At 42.7% G+C, this 19,853-nt stretch overlaps 1 protein-coding gene across 7 annotated transcripts in view; it reads left to right on the top strand.

Moving 5' to 3' along the window:
- ELP2 (elongator acetyltransferase complex subunit 2) overlaps positions 1–19,853 on the top strand; it is a 1,253,630-nt gene that overhangs the window by 405,522 nt on the left and 828,255 nt on the right. The window lies entirely within an intron of this gene.

Genomic DNA, 19,853 nt, shown 5'->3' with positions numbered 1-19,853 from the left:
AACATTACAAACTTGTATAATAACTCAACACAGTGCAGGTATAACAGAGCAGTATTTTACCAAGATAGAATAATGTCCAAAGAGCGAACACAGCATTTTATCTTCACTGGAGACAGCCACAACCCTGATCCCACCCTAAATCCCCAAAAGCCCCCATCCTACATCCCAATGAGACCAGACGTTTTATAGCGTAACCAAACAAGGTAACTAAATTCTGCATTTGGTCATCAAGAGTGCAAAGAGGGAGATCATGTGTCCCCATCCCTCACCGTCCTACAGAACCTACGTCCCCCTTTTCAGTGACATGCACATATGTTGTTCCTCTGCCGCCCCCCACTCCAGCAAATCTCGCAACCAATCAGAAGTCGAGGGATCCGCACACTCATCCAGCCAATCGCTACTGTATACTTAGCCAATACTAACGCCAACTGTACCAGCCTGTAGACCACCCCTCTGCCCGCGGCCTGTGCACCACCCCCAGGAGATAAGACAAAGGAGTAACCTCCAACTCCATTTCCGTAGCCTCGGATATCGCCTCTACCACCTCCTGCCAGAATGCACAGACAACACTACAGGACCAAGCCATATTCAGAAATGAAGCATTAAGCTCACCACATCGAGGACAACAAGACCCTCGACATGGGTCTATCTTATTTAGCTTGCTGGGAGTGATATATACGTTCTGTGGACAAAGTTAAAATGCAAAGTTTAAACCTGTGATTGCACGAGACTGTTCGTACCAAAGACAAGGCTGCATCCCATTCATCGTCCCCAATAGGCATACCCAAGTCTACTTCCCATGCCTTACTTCCCACGCTAAGCACCTCCAGTCAATCCTCCCGTAAATGTTTTTAGAACCGAGCGATCAAGTGCATATCTTCACCCCAGTTAAGAAGACCGTTCAATACCGAAGAAGCCCTGGGGGCTATCGGGAACCCATCCCAGATTTCGCAGGTTACACTTTCAAGTTTGGCGTATTACAGAAACTGGCCAGAGCCCACCCAAGTTTCTAATTTTACAAGAGTGGATTCTAGTATAGCCTTCAATTGAATATGCATCCTATGATTCCCCTGTGTTCTTCCTGTGTTTTTTATTACATTTGCATAAGGACCCATCTAAACTCCAGGTGCAGGGAGATGTCATATTCAATCCAGAGTAAAGCTCACCAAACTATGGTTGCCGATGGGGACATCTACCATGTTTAAACCACCTAGTAAATAAAAGGAAGTAAATCCAACGACCACGTAATCCAAGAGAGAGCCCCCCTTAGAAGATACACGTGTAACCTGTGCCGTGGTGTCAGAACATAACCTCCCATTTGCAATGATACAATCTCTATCTTTCATATAATCTAATAGAAGAAGCCCTATTTTATTTGATTATTTGTGGGTGGAAAATAACTCTCATACCCAAAACAGCCAAATGCACTCTGGAGTACGGTGATTACAGAGCAATGTCATGTGTCATTGGTGAGCTTAAGATGACAATATGGGCAAGCAACTGTAAGGAATGTTGGTTCACAGAGAGCTGATAGGATTTCATGTAAAGATGTTTGAGCAGAAGCTAAACATGTTAATCAACATGAGAAATGGGCTAGATTGTGCTATAATTATAAGCAGAAATGGTGAAAAAGCTTTTAACAAAATAGTATTGATGATGTGTGGTTTTTAGAGAAACCTACAGAGAAGTGTGGAACTCTTTATAAACGAATTGATCAGTGAAGATCTGATTAATGGAATAATTTCAAGAAGAATGAAGCAAGGTTGACCCTTCGCCCCACTATTTTCTGACCAAGCACTGAAACCCATGAGAATTACTATAAGAAATTATAAGATCCTGTTTTGAAAATGTTCAAATCTGTATCTCAAACTATTGCCTTAAATATGATACTAACACTATATGATCCTCTGAAATCAATGCCTTCTCTATTTAAGTTCATATCTGTGTTTGGTGCTTATTGTGCTGCAGAACTCAAACTATACCTCACAGATGAGACCCAAGTAGGCGGGAACTGGTCTGGGGTTGTTAGTGTTCCTGTGTGGACGGGATCTGACCTGGCAGATTAGGCAGTGTAGTGAGTGTAGGATTTGAACTTTCAGTCAGTTATGTGGACAAATATATTCAGCTCATATATTCTCATTGTTGCAAGGATAAGTATTAAAGCTTTCTCATCTGTTAAACTTTCTTGACGCACCTGTTAGCTTGCTTGCTGATTGTACCTATTCTGTCTCTTGAGCTGATGCTGTTCTGTTTGTCCTTCTCCCTCACTCGGTTATGGGGTGCTCATCTTGATCTCCATCTATATGGCATCGCTGTCTGCGATCATCACATTTTTTAACCGCTTTTGCCATTGGTGTCGTTGATTCAAATCTATTTTTATTAGTCCCGTTTTTTTAATCTTATTTATTCATGGCATAGTTGTCTTTTGGATGTTAATGGATGTCTTTTCATGATATACTCCACCTAATTCCGTAAAACAAAATCCTTTTTTTGGTCCCCCCTGCCGAGCCCCTCCTCTCTCCTTAATATTTTGTTCTATGTCCCCTCAGCTTTCTCTATTCCCTGGTTGTAAGGAAATGCCTCCTTGGCATGGTTACCCCCTGACTTTTTGCCTTTGCTGATGCTATGTTTTGATTGAAAGTATGCTGGGACCCTGCTAACCAGGCCCCAGCACTAGTGTTCTTTCCCTAAACTGTACCTTTGTCTCCACAATTGGCAGAACCCTGGCACTCAGATAAGTCCCTTGTAACTGGTACCCCTGGTACCAAGGGCCCTGATGCCTGGGAAGGTCTCTAAGGGCTGCAGCATGTCTTATGCCACCATGGGGACCCCTCACTCAGCACATGCATACTGCCTCACAGCTTGTGTGTGCTGGTGGGGAGCAAAAGACTAAGTCGACATGGCACTCCCCGCAGAGTGCCATGCCAACCTCACACTGCCTGTGGCATAGGTAAGTCACCCCTCTAGCAGGCCTTAGAGCCCTAAGGCAGGGTGCACTATAACACAGGTGAGGGCATATGTGCATGAGCACTATGCCCCTACAGTGTCTAAGCAAAACCTTAGACATTGTAAGTGCAGGGTAGCCATAAAAGTATATGGTCTGGGAGTTTGTCAAACACAAACTCCACAGTTCCATAATGGCTACACTGAAAACTTGGAAGTTTGGTATCAAACTTCTCAGCACAATAAATGCACACTGATGCCAGTGTGCAATTTATTGTAACATACACCCAGAGGCATCTTAGAGATGCCCCCTGAATACCAATCCGACTTCTAGTGTAGGCTGACCAGTTTCTGCCAGCCTGCCACACACCAGATGTGTGGCTGGGCACATGGGGAGAGTTCCTTTGTCACTGTGTGGCCAGGAACAAAGCCTGTACTGGGTGGAGGTGCTTCACACCTCCCCCTGCAGGAACTGTAACACCTGGCGGTGAGATGACCCCCCTGAGCTCCCACAGCGACGCCTGCAGAGAGAATCCAGAAGGTCCCCCTGACCGCAACTTCCTATAACAAGGGACCCGACGCCTGGAACCAACATTGCACCCGCAGCCCCCAGGACCTGAAGGAACCGAACTTCAGTGCAGGAGTGACCCCCAGGCGATCCTCTGCCTAGCCCAGGTGGTTGCTGTCCCGAGAAGCCCCCCCCTGTGCCTGCCTGCACTGCTAGAGTGACCCCCAGGTCCCTCCATTGTTTTCTACCTGATACCCGATGCCTGCTTTGCACACTGCACACGGCCGCCACTGAGGGTGTGTTTTGTGTGCCCACTTGTGTCCCCCCCAGTGCTCTACAAAACCCCCCTGGTCTGCTCCCCCCCGAGGACGCAGGTACTTACCTGCTGGCAGACTGGAACCGGAGCACGCCTGTTCTCCATAGCCGCCTATGTGTTTTGGGCACCTCTTTGACCTCTGCACCTCACCGGCCCTGAGCTGCTGGTGTGGTAACTTTGGGGTTTCCTTGAACCCCCAACGGTGGGCTGCCTATGCCCCAGGACTGAGACTTGTAAGTGTTTTACTTACCTCCTAGCCTAACCTTTACTTACCTCCTCCAGGAACTGTTGATTTTTGCACTGTGTGCACTTTGAAAATAGCTCATTGCCATTTTTACAAAGTCTGTATATGAAATTGCTTTTATTCAAAGTTCCTAAAGTATCTAAGTGAAGTACCTTGCATTGAAAGTGTTTACTGCAAATCTTGAACCTGTGGTTCATAAAATAAACTAAGAAAATATATTTTTCTATGTAAAAACGTATTGGCCTGGAGTAAGTCTTTGAGCGTGTGTTCCTCATTTATTGCCTGTGTGTGTACAACAAATGCTTAACGCTACCCTCTGATAAGCCTACTGCTCAACCACACTACCACAAAATAGAGCATTAGAATTATCTAATTTTGCCACTATCTTACCTCTAAGGGGAACCCTTGGACTCTGTGTACACTATTTCTTACTTTGAACTGGTATATACAGAGCCAACTTCCCACACTGCCTTTATCAGGAAAAGCCCAGGCATATTTTTAAGTTTTCATGTTATCAGAATTAATCTGACTACCCTTCAAAATCCCTTTAAATTTTAAATATTTCGATGACCGTACCAGATGTTCGCATCAACACCCTTAATGCAAACGTGTCGCGTAACAATGAGAATCGGATGCAGAATGGCTTTGAAGCATGTACCCTAACACAAAAGGAAACATTGTGCACCCAAGTAGAATATTCTTGTTTGCAAGTTTGACTTTGCTTAACTTTTCAGCCAGTTAATTGCATACACTCAGCTGATTATATTGCTACAAGGTCACGTGAGTCACTTCTAGGTGCAAGGTGAGTAAAGACATTACCTAACCTGACTCGGATTGCAAATATTGAGATTTTAAACATGGCTTTGCTATGCGTGCTTACGTGAATAAGCCGACCACAGCTGAATCAAATGTTTGAATAGAAATGGTCTAAACAGACATTTTTTTGTAAATTTGGCTGCATCGTATTTATAAATTTTCCAACTAGATTTTGAGCCCAAATAATTTTTCAAAATGGGAGCTTTTGCTCTAAGGCTGGACAATGTTTAGACGATGCGCCTTTACTTTCTTCCATAGTCTTCTCCCATTTACAGTTTTTTCTAGATTATTACTATGAAACCACTAGTTTAAGAATATGTCAGGCGTGGTTGCGGTTGCTGCTTTTTTTGCATAATTTCTAGACAAGGGGGCTTGATGCTCTTGGTATATTTGTACTATTATGGATCAGAGGAGTTTAGCTGTTACAATGTTTCTTCTACTTTTACAACCTAGGCTCGGTTCATTTTAAGGGCTGCCAGGTCTGTCCAAATTCAGTACTTCAGAGTTTTGTGGCAATTTAAAGGTTTTCTCTTACAGCGCTGGGCTTATGGCTCCTCCTGTTTTGTCTTGTATCTGGAAAATAATAAATACTCCTGTTCTAGGCAATAAGGATACCCCTAGAATGGAAATTGAAATCTCGGAAGAGGACTGGATCACATACTTTTCCAAGATATATTGCCAATCCGATGACAGAGCCCCTTCGGACCTTTTAAAGGTTCCAGACTCCTAGGAAGACCCATACCTAGCAGTATCACCTCAGTTTACCCTAGAGGAGGTAGTGGAAGCTATAAACATAAGCAAAGCTGGGAAAGCGCCGGGCCCCGATGGTGTTCCAATTGACTTATACAAAGCCAACATCCACTTGTGGGGCCCCCTATTGACGCAGGTATTGAGGGCTTTCTGTACACAAGGCCTTCCACCGACATGGCGCGACTCTATCATTATACCTATATACAAAAAAGGGATCGCCTTAATCCAGCGTGTCATAGGCCAATTTCTCTCCTCGATACATCAGCCAAATTAGCGGGGAGAATAATTTTAAATAGACTTCAAACATGGGCGGAAGGAAACAATATCTTATCTTCAGTGCAGTATGGCTTCCGCACAGGACTAGGTACAGTGGAACAGGCTCTGAATTTAACTATTTTAGTGGGGAAGTATACGAAGATCAGAGAGGGTAACTTGCACCTGGCCTTCATAGATTTATCCTCAGCATTTGACTGCGTCTTGCACGAGAAGCTATGGGACATCCTAACAAGAATGGGGGTCAAACCAACAATAGTTCATTTTATAAGGGATTTGTACACAGGGTGTAGAGTAAGGTATGGGATGAGAGGGGAATGTATACAGGTCCTTTGGAATACATAGAGGGGTGCGTCAAGGTTGCGTTCTTGCTCCACTTCTATTCTCATTATACATAAATAACTTAGAAAGCGAACTGATAAGTAAATGCAAAGACCTTCCTCAAATAGGTAACCGCCCCGTCCCTGCACTCCTTTACGCAGATGATGCAGTACTCATGGCCAGGACACCGTTAGCCCTTCAGAAACTCCTTACCCCCTGTATAAATTACATGACAGACTTGGGACTCACAGTCAACCGCTCAAAAACTTTCATAATGAACTGTGGCAGGAAATTGAGTAAGACCTATAATATTACTATTCACGAGGATAAGGTGAAGATAGCTCCTACCTTCTCATATTTGGGCATAATGTTTGACAAACAGGCCACTTGGGCACATTGCGTGAAAACAAAAAAAGATCAGATTATTAAAACAACGGCGGCCTTGAAGATCTTCTCTAAAAAGCTAGGGGGATTACCCCGTCAAACATGGTAAAGATCTAAAAAGCTAAGTGCATTCCGGCGGCTACTTACGGAGCATGTATTTGGGGGTATACCAACTGCAAAGTGATTCAGACAGTGGAAAATGATTTCCTCAGACACTTGCTAATGGTACCAAATAGCACATCATCATATATTAGTCACGCAGAACTTGGGGTCCACTTTGTAATTGATCTGATAAAGATACAGCCACTATTGTTATGGCACAAAGTGTGGACCTCTGAGTACTCTGGACTAAATAAGGCCATCTTATCCGACTGCATAAGGCTAACATACTCGCTTAGAGTTCCCTGGCTGATATACATTATGACCTTTTTTTTAAATATGGGTTGTAAGACTATTACCTAAACCCACAATCATTGGAAAAAATAACCAGGAGAGAATTGAGGGCCTTGACATTGAAGCACTTGGAAGAACAGAGATGGGAAGCGGAATCAAAAAAATCCACTGTAATGTCTAACCAACTAATTCTGTCTACGGACGCTGTCCAGCCTTATCTTGTAAGCGTGGTAAACCCTCGACACCGTTTTGTTCTCACAAGATTTCGCTTAGATATCTTCCATCGGCTAGTAACCTTTCCAACCATGAATGACTGGAGTACAACTTTAAGAGTATGTCCTTGTGATGCGAAGGCACCCCAATCCACAATGCACGTGGTCTTCTTTTGTAAATTTTACGATATACATAGGAAACGTCTTTAAATCCCTTTTTTAAGATCGATTAATTTGCGTCAGTGTCGTGACGCGTATTTTAGCCTACAGATTTTATCCTCTATTGAAATGTGTGGAATTTTAGCAAATTTCCTATGCACAGTACTGAGAGTAAGGAAGTCGATGGGTGCACTGGACTAATTTTACTGGAACACCTGGAATTTCCGGTAAACTCCTTACTTCTTGGAAATAATTGCAAGGAAATTCGATTTTGCACTGGTGTAAATTTACTAAGTTTTATATACCTGTATTTGAATGAATTAAGGATGTGCTTTATTATTTTCCCTTTTATTATTTATTTCCTTACTCTTACTTATTTATTACTAAATGTGGTGTTCCTATTGAGCACAAGAGTTTCCTGGCTATATTCATTTTACATTGTGTATATCTAGGCATGAGCTGCAACTTTGGTCTCCTTCAAAACCCCAGTGTCTAGGGGCTGTTGCTATTATATTTGTAAGCTGAGAGATTGTGCTACGTATGTGTGTGTTATTTTTGTAGATCTGTGTGGGAGACTCCTTTAACATTGCTGAGAGTTCGTGCTGTAGCAGTTGTATTTTTTTTCGTTTTCTGGTCTGGGTTTCAAGTACTGCTAGATTATATCCTTTGTGATACAACAGTAACTATGCTTTTCTTACTTAAATATCTCATCTCCGACCTGCTTCTACATTCAGATTTCCTCTACCTGTTTCTTGTATCGCCCATGCATTTCTCACATTGTTGATGAAGGTGAATATAACTATACCACCTGTGTCTGCGAATTTTGATGTGTGGCATGATGCTGTTTATTTCCGGGACTCAAAGCATGGAGATGTCCCTAAGGTTGCCCGATGATTTTAGTCTCACGCTTTGAGAATGCAGCTGTAATATTTTTCCTTCTATGACTTAAGCATCGATGTGCTATAAATTTGATAGTAATGTGGTAAGATTCACTGTGAATATTTCTGCCTCAGAGTTTACATTTTTAGACACAAGGTATATTTCCATTTAAGCTATCTTAATGCAGTCCCCCTTATGGGTTAATTTAAAAAAAAAAAGTTTAAAAAATAATGAACATTAATCTTCCAGGTATCGGAAAATATAGATGCCTATTGCGATTTTCCTGTCGAAATTATGGCAGCAAGTTGTTTTACTGCATGTTGCTACAGCAATGATAGCAGTGGAAAAGCCCGAGGTTCTGGCCCTTTGGATTTGAAACAGCTCGCAATTGTCATGTTACACCTTCTCACTTTGAGTAAAGAAGACTGGAATACAGCTCAGTTGAGGCAGTGTCTGCTCTACTGTTGGCATCATTGCTGCCAAACAGCAGTGTGGTGAGAAATAAGTTTACCCTTTGAGTGGCAGCCTCAGTGATCAGCTTTCTCTGCATTCTCAGAGCATGGGGCACTACACAAGAAAGGAGCAACAGCATTTATGTGGATAACAGTGGCAACAGTTCACTACAGTTGTCAGACAACACCGCTAACTGAATTTAATGTGGTACAAGCAGAGCCATTAGATTTATGCAATTCTGCCTAATTTTCCATCCGCTTGTGGAAATGTTGCACTGAAACAATCCATATGCTTCTTACTTTGCGGATTTTGTTTTTTAAACTCAGATGGGTCAAAACAAAATAAGCGTTGCTCATGGTTCTGTATAATATTAGGCACTATGCAGAGTTTGAATGGTCACAAATTACTGTTTTTTGGGACCTGAATTGGTACTAATAAAGGGAAACATTTTCCCAAACAGTATTATAACCACACTTTATAACCACGCCCTTCACTATTGCTCGTTCATGGGCTTGCCGTTCAAAAATCCTTTATCATCATTGGAAAATGCTTTACGTTTGTCCCTCGTTGGGGTGGTTTGGTTACCGCCTTTGACATTGACCCTTTTCAGTGGCTAATTGCACTTTTGCTGATACGATACGTTTGACTGCGAGCGAACTTCTTTTTCCTTTTGTGTCTCCTCCATCCTCATGGTGGGCGGAGGCTCACTTATGTGAAACTGTTTTGCATTTTCAATTTGTGTGGCAAGAAAAGTCCGGTTAGGAGTTTACAACGCTAATAGCTCTAACTCGAGCAAATGTGAGACCCATTGCATTGCAAATGCTTGTTTTGTCTGCAACTATGAATTTTGGATCGATGCACTGATTTTTTTTTAGCATGCTATTTTCCTGTAGACTGCCCATAAATTGTTTAAAGATGTTTTATTTCAGCCTTTCTCAGTTCTTTGACTTTTGCAAAGTGCAGTAGTTTTGACTTGAACAATGTACTTGGGAAGAAATAATTTTCTGAAGGACATAGCAGATTGCCAGATGCGTTGCTACGTTGGTCACTCTGTGGGTAGATTAATTACCATGTATGCAAGACATCAATGAATAAGTGTGAAAGAGAGCACACATTTAGTATGCCTTCCAAAGTAAGAGTAGCCTCTGGTCTATTAAGCAGATATATCAAATATGCTATTGCTAGAACTGGAATACACCTTAAACTCGACCATAATATATACAATTCCATCACAGATAGGTGGACCAATATTGCTAGTTCACCTAGGGAAAAAAGTGGGTCCATCATCACAAATGGAAATAAATAAACACCAGTGTTGTTAACTATACAGGATACTAAATCTTTTACCTCAGCCCTTCGTGACAAACATGCTAATCAGACATGAAAGGGTGTCCTTTAGTGGTCGTGTCTGTGCTGGAGGTATGTCAGGAAGAGAAACTGCTTGTATTAAAACAAAGACAATATTCACTGGTAAAGCCAATAGTTCTTGAAACTTACAAGTGGCATGCAAACACACAAGTCTTTTTCACTCTTGAAATGGGTTTATTAGAAAATTATAGATGAGTGTGCAGGATAATTAAGAGAAAAATGGTAGAAGGGCATTGATATATGTTCACTCCCACAGAGTGCAGAATAGAAAAAAATGAGTCCTCTAAGTGTGCAGTGGAATCGCAACATGGCGAGACCAAAATACCCCTGGGCAAGACAAATGCAAGAATAGGGACACAAGCCATATAACTGAACTGGCATCTGGGATGGACTTCCTCTCATTTCAAAGGTTCAGGGACAACCTATGGTCATATGAAAGTTTTTCAGAATTTACAAGCGCTTCCTTAGAATGATTTAATGACTTGTTATATTCTAAAGCTAGGGATTTACAAGCAGGAATCTAATGCAGGATTCAGGTCACTGCTGTACTGAGATGTACTTCTTTGCCACTGTTAAAATAGTGTGCCAGTAGACTTAAATAGCGTGCAATTTAATTGGACGGAGTCTGAAGATGATTTACACTGGTGCAGTAAAAAATGGGATTAAAAAATGACCGGTTTAAGTTTATTTTAAATTAAAGAACATACATTTCACATGCAAGAAATGTCAGAGTGGACTTTGACTGCTGTACTGAGATGTACTTCTTTGCCACTGTTAAAATAGTGTGCCAGTAGACTTAAATAGCGTGCAATTTAATTGGACGGAGTCTGAAGATGATTTACACTGGTGCAGTAAAAAATGGGATTAAAAAATGACCGGTTTAAGTTTATTTTAAATTAAAGAACATACATTTCACATGCAAGAAATGTCAGAGTGGACTTTATGCAGTCCAGCCCCCTAGGCACCACCAGATCTTGCATGCTAAATAATACAGCTTACATGGAGGAGAGAAGGCGGGACGTAGACCTGCATCAGGGGGTGCAATAATTTTCATCCTAAAATGTGGGTTCTGATCCAGGAAAGCAGTTATCTAGAATGCATCAGCATTTTAAGTGCATTGTTGCTTTCACTGGAAGCTAAAGCAGCGAGCACACATTGCAACAGCAATACAGCATCCATGATATTTAGTGGTCCCCCCAACCCCAGTCAGACTTAACGTACAATTGGATGGAGGCACGTTGTGCTAAATCTTTAAACAGATGACAACGCGGGCAGCTCCTGGAAAACAGATCTCATTGGGACAGCCATGGTTTAAAAGCAGACGTATGATGAGTGTCACCTTACTAGTTTGCTTCTAGCTTTCTGAACAGTAGTTTGTTTGGGGACTGCAGAGCTAAAGCTAGGCACAACGGAAAGCACTTGCTTGTTTTAACTTCGGTCTTGCTTTCTAGCTGACCAGCTTTCTTTTAGTTTGTGGACTTGCATGATGTTCTGGTATAGTTCAGGAGACTTAATTCTATCCTACTGATTTGTTGCCCCCCCCACTTCTCCTTTTATGTATTATCCTGTGTAACGAGTCCGTGTGACTGCACCAGTTTGCAGTGTCACCAGTGAGCTTGCTTGTGGTAAGAAGGAACATCAGTATAGAAGATGTACATGGAACAGGACCGCTTTTTATCAGAAACAAAATAACAAAATACATTCAACAAAGAAACCTCCGCTCAAGATTGGCACCCCGCCTTAGAAAAGCACCATACAAGAAAAAGACTATAGGTGGTACATCCTTCTCCGTTCAAGTAGCCAAACTATGGAGTTCATTACCCCAACTATAAGATCCACAGATAAATATCTTGTCTTCAGAAGACTACTCAAGAGTTGTCTCTTTCCTTCATAACCACCATTCAAACAGCTATGGACTGCATATGCCTGTGTTGATAAATATTTTTTATCTGATTCTGTGTATATTCTATATATATATATATATATATATATATATATATATATATAGCTGTTTAGAAAATATGTATTGCTACTATGTCATAACAATAAACTACACACATACTCTTTAAACCTTTTCAACTAATGTATATTTACTCAGTTTAAATATGTATATGTATGTACATATCTGTGTGTATTTGTGTGTGTGTGTGTGTGTATATATATATTTGGCTATTCAAAAATTGAGTAAAGATCAATAAATATTAGGACAGTACTCTTATTAATTAACTTCAAATATTACAAATCTTGAAAGTTAAAGTTTGTGTTTATGCAATACTACTTGTCTTCTCATATTATACCCATTATTATATTCCTTGGACATATATTCCCTTACTATGCACTTACATATCTATTTATAAAAAATGTGTGTGTGTGTATATATATATATATATATATATATATATATAAATTATAAATAAACAATATTATATTTTTACTCTCTTATAAGCTTTACTTTCGATTCTGACATGTGGTCGTTTTCTTAAAGAGCTGTATATCATAAGTTTCTTTTTTTTAGCGTTGCCGTCAAGCCCAAAATCCCTACAGAAAACACAGAATTGGTTAACCAAATTTTGGATCCCCATGGGAGATTTAGCTAGCAAGATTGTATCATCCGGGTACAATAAGCAGGGGATTTTTTCCCCAGCCAGTTTGGGCGAATCATTTGTGCAATTCTCCAAATAGCGGATACAGTTATTAATATAGAGCAAAAAAAGGGTAGGAGCCAGAACGCACCCCTGCCGGACACCTCTGTTGATAGCCACGGGATCTGTCAACTCACCCTCCTTGACGCATCTAATTAGGGCATAGGTATTGTCATGAAGCCGGGTGATAAGACTCAAGAGACCTGAAGGAACCCCCATAGTAGAGAGTGTTGACCATAGCATGTTCCGGGGGATCAAATCAAATGCAGATCTCAGGTCTATAAAGACCACATACAGATTTCCCCCCCCTAAGTCCACATTCTTCCATTTAATTGCCAGGAATCTCGGGACTTGGTCAATAGTGCTCACAGCAGGTCTAAACCCTGCTTGTAGATTAGATAGGGCATTAGATTCCAAGATCCATTCATCGAGGCGGCACAAAGGGTGTTTGGCATACATTTTTTGAAAATTGTCTAGGAGACTGATCGGACGATAATTAGCTGGAATAATGGGGCAACCTTTTTTAAAGATGCGGACTATCTCTGCCCCTTTCCATGAGTGAGGGATAGGGGCTCCAGCTGTGATTGCATTGCAGATTCGATTGAGATAAGGAGCCCAAATGTCAGGTCTTGTCTTGTATAAATCACCCAGAATCTTATCAGAGCCTGGAGCCTTTCCCCAATTTAGTGAATCAATAGCGGCACTTGTTTCAGCTAAGGTAAATATGATTGGGGTAGCGTCTTGGGATATTGGAACATCAAGGGACCTAAAGGATACCTCGGGAGGACCTGCATATAATTGGCCAAAATGCTCAACCCAGGCTGCAGGAAGAATTGATGTGCCAGGTATAGAGGCGAAGTCTCCACAGTTTTCTGCTATTAATTTCCAAAACCTGGAGGTATCTTTTGATTTAGCGGTTTCCAGCATAGCTGCCCATCTAGCCTCTTCCCAGCTTCTGCTGCCTTGGTACATTCGTTCTTGTAATCTTTTCTGGCTGTTCTTATAGATTCAACTTGGTCTGTATTTAGAGCTTTCAGTAAAGTGAGCTGTGCTTCCCTGCATAAATTGTTAAACCACCGTGCCCAGCACTTTTTCTTGGGATTACTGGTGATCTCTTTTGTGAAAAGGTGTTTTAGGGAATCGAACAATTTACTGTGGGCTGCTAGAAGCCTATCACCCTCATCATCTTCTTTGTAATGAAGCATACACTCCATTTGATTGGCTAGCAGATTGTATATTAATGAAAGATGCTCGGGATGTAGTAACAGACTCCCATTTTATATTACGTCTATTATTTGATAAAGCTAGCTGATGGGCATAAGGCTTAGAATGGGGTATCTCAAGTAAAGGGAATAGGCCTCTAGTCGATAAAATCAATGGGTTGTGGTCACTCTCTTCATGCTCTTGTACTCTCATATCAACCATATGGCCCCCCAGTCGGATATCGAGGAGTATATAATCAATCTGGCTTCTGGACCCTCCTCGTTTGAAAGTGGGATGCAGATTTGTGTCAGAGCAGGAGCGACCATTGCAGGCTCGAAGGCCATAAGTTATTGTAATATCAGCCACTAGACGAGCTGTTTTGTTCAATCTCGGCCTTTTATTAGAGACTAGCTGTGGAATCCCCCAATAAGCATCCTCTTCTTGATATATCTCTTGAACCAGGGGGTTGGGCTCAAATGTAACGTTAAAGTCCCCTCCAATCAGAATAAAGTGAGAGATATTATTTTTGAGTAAACTATCCAATAGAAATAGAGCATCGTGATCTACAGGGGTGCCCTCACTCCTGTTGTAAACATTGATTAATAGTAAAGATTTCTTCTCGGGGATCGCTAACAATAGGGCCTGTAGGTCAGGGCAGCCCGTATCTATTGCTACAGCTTTACTTCTGAGGGAACTACTTAGCCATATAAGTAGCCCTCCCGAAGGTCTCCCAGAGGGTGACTTTCGAACTGGAACCCAATAGCTTCTAAAACCTAATCTGTGTTTGGGACCTATCGCCCAAGTTTCTTGGAATAGACATAGTAGATGTTCGTCGATAAATTGACCCCATTCCGGATTTTGCATTTTACTTTTCAGCCCTGCTATATTTCAACTAAGAACCTTGGCAAGATCATTCGATTTGATATGTCTAGCTTCCTTTGGGGGATGTTTCATGCTAGGGATAGTACAGCAGGGAATCGTGCTATTCCCCACTGGCATATATTTGCCTGTATCTGTGTTGTCCTGTGTGATGTACACTTCACAAAGTGCTGGGCCCAATGAAGTCATATCTAGTGAGGTATCTAAACAGTGGAGCCCTGGATCCCTAGAAGTGATTGTGGGAGGAGGAGCCCCCTCCTTATTGGGTAAATGAAAAGTATTTTCAGAAGTTCCCTGATTATCAGTGTCTGCCAAAAACGATGGAACAGTATGATTAGTGTATTCAGAAACAAGAGTGTTGGAATCCTCTCCCCACGAACCATCACATAGTCAATCTATCTCCGAGAGTGACAGCAATGGATGTCTGGGACCAGGATCAGGGCTAGACCGTGTCTCAATGTCACGAGAGACTTTACGAAACACTAATGGTTGCCTATTCATGGGTGGCCGTATGGACGGATAGAATGCTTGAAGTCTACACAGAGAGACCATGCCTGCTGAAGGATATGGTCTATCTGCATTTAACGCAAGCTGCCGTACAAGAACGGGGGAGTTGAAATTGATGACAATACAGTCCCCTGTACCGATCTTTTCTAGGGAACCCAACCCTTCTCACCATCAAAATCGAGGATGTCATGGAGAATGCAAACCCTGCATTAAGATGTAACCAATGGATAACCTTGTTTTTGAGCTCAGTAAAAGATTCCGGGGATTTGGTTTTAAGTACAGGCACATTGGAAATAACCAAGACATATGGGCATGACTCCGGGGGGAGTTGCAATGCTCTTATTCCAGTTGGACCAATGGTCTGGGTCCTCTGCAAGGAGCCAGAGAGAACGTGATCACAAGTGGGATTAAAGGTATCAATACTAGGCACTGGGTTTAACGGAAGGGATATCCTTTCTGGAGGATGGACTGGAGCCATCAGCGGAGAAATAATCGAAGTATTTGGTACTCTGGCAGAACTGGTTGGATCTTGATTTAAAGAGGGAAAGTGGTTCTTACTCATTAGGGCAGGTCGTCTATTAACACTAACCTGCTCGTGAGTAGGGTAAGAATGGTACGAACGGGGTTGGGTGTCTATAGTGGTAGAGGGTACTGGCTTCTGGGTCTTAATAAAAACTTCTAGTTTCTCCTCTATTATTTGAAGGCGGGTTGCAATTGGAAGATGCAACTTAGAGATCTCTTCTCTTATGAGAACCCTAATAGACTAATTTAACTGTTGGTCGCTGGTGAGAAGCAAGGAGAATGGATCCATGACCTTATTAGGGAGCTGAGTCGGATGGGGGGGACTCAAAGTCCTGGTACGTTTATTTAAAATAACAGGCTCCCTACGTTTCCTTTTGCCCTTAGGATTGGGCACGACGGTGGTTGGGGGCTCACTCTTGGAAAGGCTCCTGGTCGGCGAAATCGGAATGCAGGTGAAATGGAGTCATTTGGCGTTTGACCCTGAGACTTCTGAAGGGTATCTACAGGGGAAAGGGAAAGGGTGGTCGCTATAGGTAGAGATCCTGTATGTGAGGTGGACTGTATGGAAAGGTCGTCGTGGGCTGCACTAATAGCTGGAGAAGATGGAACTGCTAAACGGCGCTGCACCAGCTCTATTTCTTTCTCTAGAGCCCCGACGGCCTTTTGTAAAAAAAAACATCTAGGGTTTTATTTGATCCAAGCTTCTCTTCGACCCCCCCACGCCGTCGACCCATCTTTCTTACTGGAATCTTGGGGCCTTGGAGTGAAACCCAAACTATAGGAATGCAAACAAGCCCCTCTTACTACTGTTAGAAACCCCGCACCATATGATAATTCGTACACTCCACAACCCCTGCTGCAGAATGCAAGCAAACAGAGGAACCCCCAAAAGCAAAAAGAAAGGGGAATGGCCCGGCCCGGCCTCTTATGGTTGCGGACGGGCACGGGACGGTCCTGCGTGCGTCCTGCGGCGCGCAAAGAGTCTTGGAGGGGCTGTCCCCGCCCCAAATACCAAGGACCAGTAAGCGAGGGGGGCCTGGTTCCTGCCCCTACCTCTCAAGAAGTCAGCAAAATCCAATAGGCGCGACCCGGAGCAGCAGGCGCGCAAACAGTCTTAAAGGGGGTGTCCCCGCCCCAAGCACCAAGACCAGTAGGCGAGGGGGGCCTGGTTCCTGCCCCTACCTCGTAAGAAGTCAGCGAGATCCTCTGTCCACAAAGCCGCAACAACTGCAGGTCAGAATCCTCTCCTTACAGCCCTCTGAAAGTAGGATGTCAGGGGGGTGGCCCAGCCCAGCCTCTGTCAGGGGCTGACAGGCGCAGGACGGGCCCGGGCGCCGCCCGCGCGGGTCCCGTGAGGCGGGAGCGCAAATCTGGATTTAAAGGGCTCCTGCCCTGTCAGCTGCTGCCGCCTGCCGCCACCCACAAACGTGCGTCCCGTGAGGCGGGAGCACAAATCTGGATCTAAAGGGCTCCTGCCCTGTCAGCTGCTGCCGCCGCCCACAAACGCGCGTCCCGCGAGGCGGGAGCGCAAGTCGGGATTTAAAGGGCTCCTGCCCTGTCAGCTCCTGCCGCCCACAAACGCGCATCCTATTACTATAAACTCCCAATTAACACTTCTGGATTTTTCCCTCCTCCACCCCAGTCAATCCAACTAACAAAATCACATATCCGCAGCTCAGAATCACTCATAATAATACTAAAATTTTACTCATATTTCCCTATACTAATCCACCACTAATTCCTTTTGGGTTCCGGAGTAGCGTGCTACTCGTCGGAAAGCGCTTTGACGCCTCTTCAAGGGTAGTAAGCGCTATATAAATACTATTACAATACAATACAATAGAATACAATACAATGCAATACAGTCCGACCCCTTTTTTGTATGGCATGGAAAAAAAATTTCTCCTGTCTAGTGGGCTTTCTGCCCCCTAGCAGGGCATATTAAATTTAAAGACCTCCTATCTGCCCCCTGTGGTGCAGAAATACGGTTAGTCTTATATTGGAGGTGGAGGCTAGGCCTGATGTGTGGGGGCACTTCACACCTTCTAACAATAAAAAAAAAAAGTTGCTGGTGTCTAATGAGCTTTCTGCCCCACACGGTGGCAGATTGGTGTTAAAACCTCTTTTCTGTCACCCCATGGGGCAAAAGGATTGTTGTGGGTCATATGAGGGGTGGGAGCTAGGCCCGATGCCTGGGTGAGCCTCCACCACCAATTTATGTACCAATAAAAATCCCTGGTGTTTAGTGGGCTTTCTGCCCCCCCGACCCCCTCTTTTCCCGGGCAGACTGGAGATAGCAACCTCGAATCTGCCCCTAGGGGAGGGGCAGAGAGACCTTTGGGCCTGGCAGAAGGGGGAGAGCTTCAGCCTATTGCAAGTAGACCGCCCGCCTCAAAAAATGGTCCCTGGCGTCTAGTGGGGGATCCTTGCTTGGGAATCTCCCTCCTGCGGTGGTCCCCACACTGGGATCCAGTAGGGAAAGGAGAGATGTTTCCCTTTCCAGTGACACCTCTCCCATCTGAATTTGTGATTGGGGGCCTGAGATTGGCCCCTGAGCACCAAAGCAGTGAAAGTGAAATAAGCCAATCTGTTCATTTCACTTTAACCTTCAATTGTAATGACGTCCTCGCGCAAGGCATGCACAGATTGCCATTAAAAAATAAAGGAAAAAATGCCTGGGGTTGCTGGGGGGAGAGAGATTCCCCAGCAACCCGAAGTGAAATAAAAACTTTTTTTTAAATAATTTTGTGTCGCATGTGCTAGGGCATGCTGGAGCAATCCGAGGCACCTGAGCACTGGTGCTACTGACATCTCCAGCATGTCTATAGCAGCGAAGTGGTTAAGGATCTCATGAACTTTAATTTATAATTATCCTGGAGCCACATCTTTATTTAGTAGATAATATTATTTCTAACTTGAGTTCTCCATAAATACAAGCCTTCACATGAAACTTATAAAATCAAAAATATGTTTAACCAAATATGAACTTAGCACGCATTACACCAACATACAATGCTTTTTAACATAATACAATTTTCCACTTGTTGCACTCAACTAAAGCAGAACAGGAATATGATCACCATATCAATATGCCAGCGTATGCATCGCAGCACATCTCACTCCACGCAAAACTATGAATACTCACAAAATTCCCTCATTGAACGACACACATGGGTACTCTGGCAGTAATGTAAAAAAAATCTTCACGATTCTCCAACCATATGCCACCAAAAATAATTAAGAGGGTCGCTGTGCAGCACTTGGACTATCTGGGTCTTTATAAAATTGAGTCCAAGCCAATCAGATAAACTAATGCAAAACAGAGTTTCAAGTTAAACCTTATAGGTTTATTCAAAATTTTGATCATTACTGAAGGCAAGAATTGGTTACCCAATAGCATTTATTATCTCACTAGTAAAGCACAATTTGACAGCATCAAAATAATGTCTACTTCCAAAGAGAGCAGGCAGCTAGAGCTAAGTATAGTTCAGTAAAAGGGCAATATAGACTCTGCCTCCAAAGACAAGCCAGAAAAGGTTGGCACGTATACCAAAACATCATCTTTTGTAGAGGTTTAGACAGAAAAGCCACTGACATTCAGTGGTGAGATGTGGTGAAATAGGGTTGAAGAAGAAATGTGACAATCTAGTAAGCTATTAATTATACTGATACATAAGATGCATTTATAATAAGGTAAATCTAGGAACATTTACTTCTACATAAAAAATGAAGTGTGCGTAGCAAACGAAGGAAATGACATTGTATTTATATATTACAGAAATACAATAGACAATTCAGCTAATGAATGGTCCCTAGGAAAGGCTCGTGTAGAATGCCATGCAATTTACAAAGACGGGAATATCCTGAGCATGGCTTCTTAGAAAACAGCACAAAATATTACATTGCATATACCACCGTTGAAGCGTATATTTAATGATTTTACCGAATTTGGAAAAATATACAATAACACCATGAGAGAGAGAAAGTATTCGCTCCTGGAAAATAAAAGTAATTCAAGCTAACTGAGATCTAGTCAAGTTAGCTAAGGCTTACATAAAGTAGTCATTACTTTTCTGTTTAA

This window comes from Pleurodeles waltl, chromosome 2_2, assembly GCF_031143425.1.
Source record: "Pleurodeles waltl isolate 20211129_DDA chromosome 2_2, aPleWal1.hap1.20221129, whole genome shotgun sequence".
NCBI classification, from domain to species: Eukaryota; Metazoa; Chordata; class Amphibia; order Caudata; family Salamandridae; genus Pleurodeles; species Pleurodeles waltl.
Note: the sequence above shows the minus strand (reverse complement) of the source record. Positions and strands in the feature narration are given on the sequence as shown.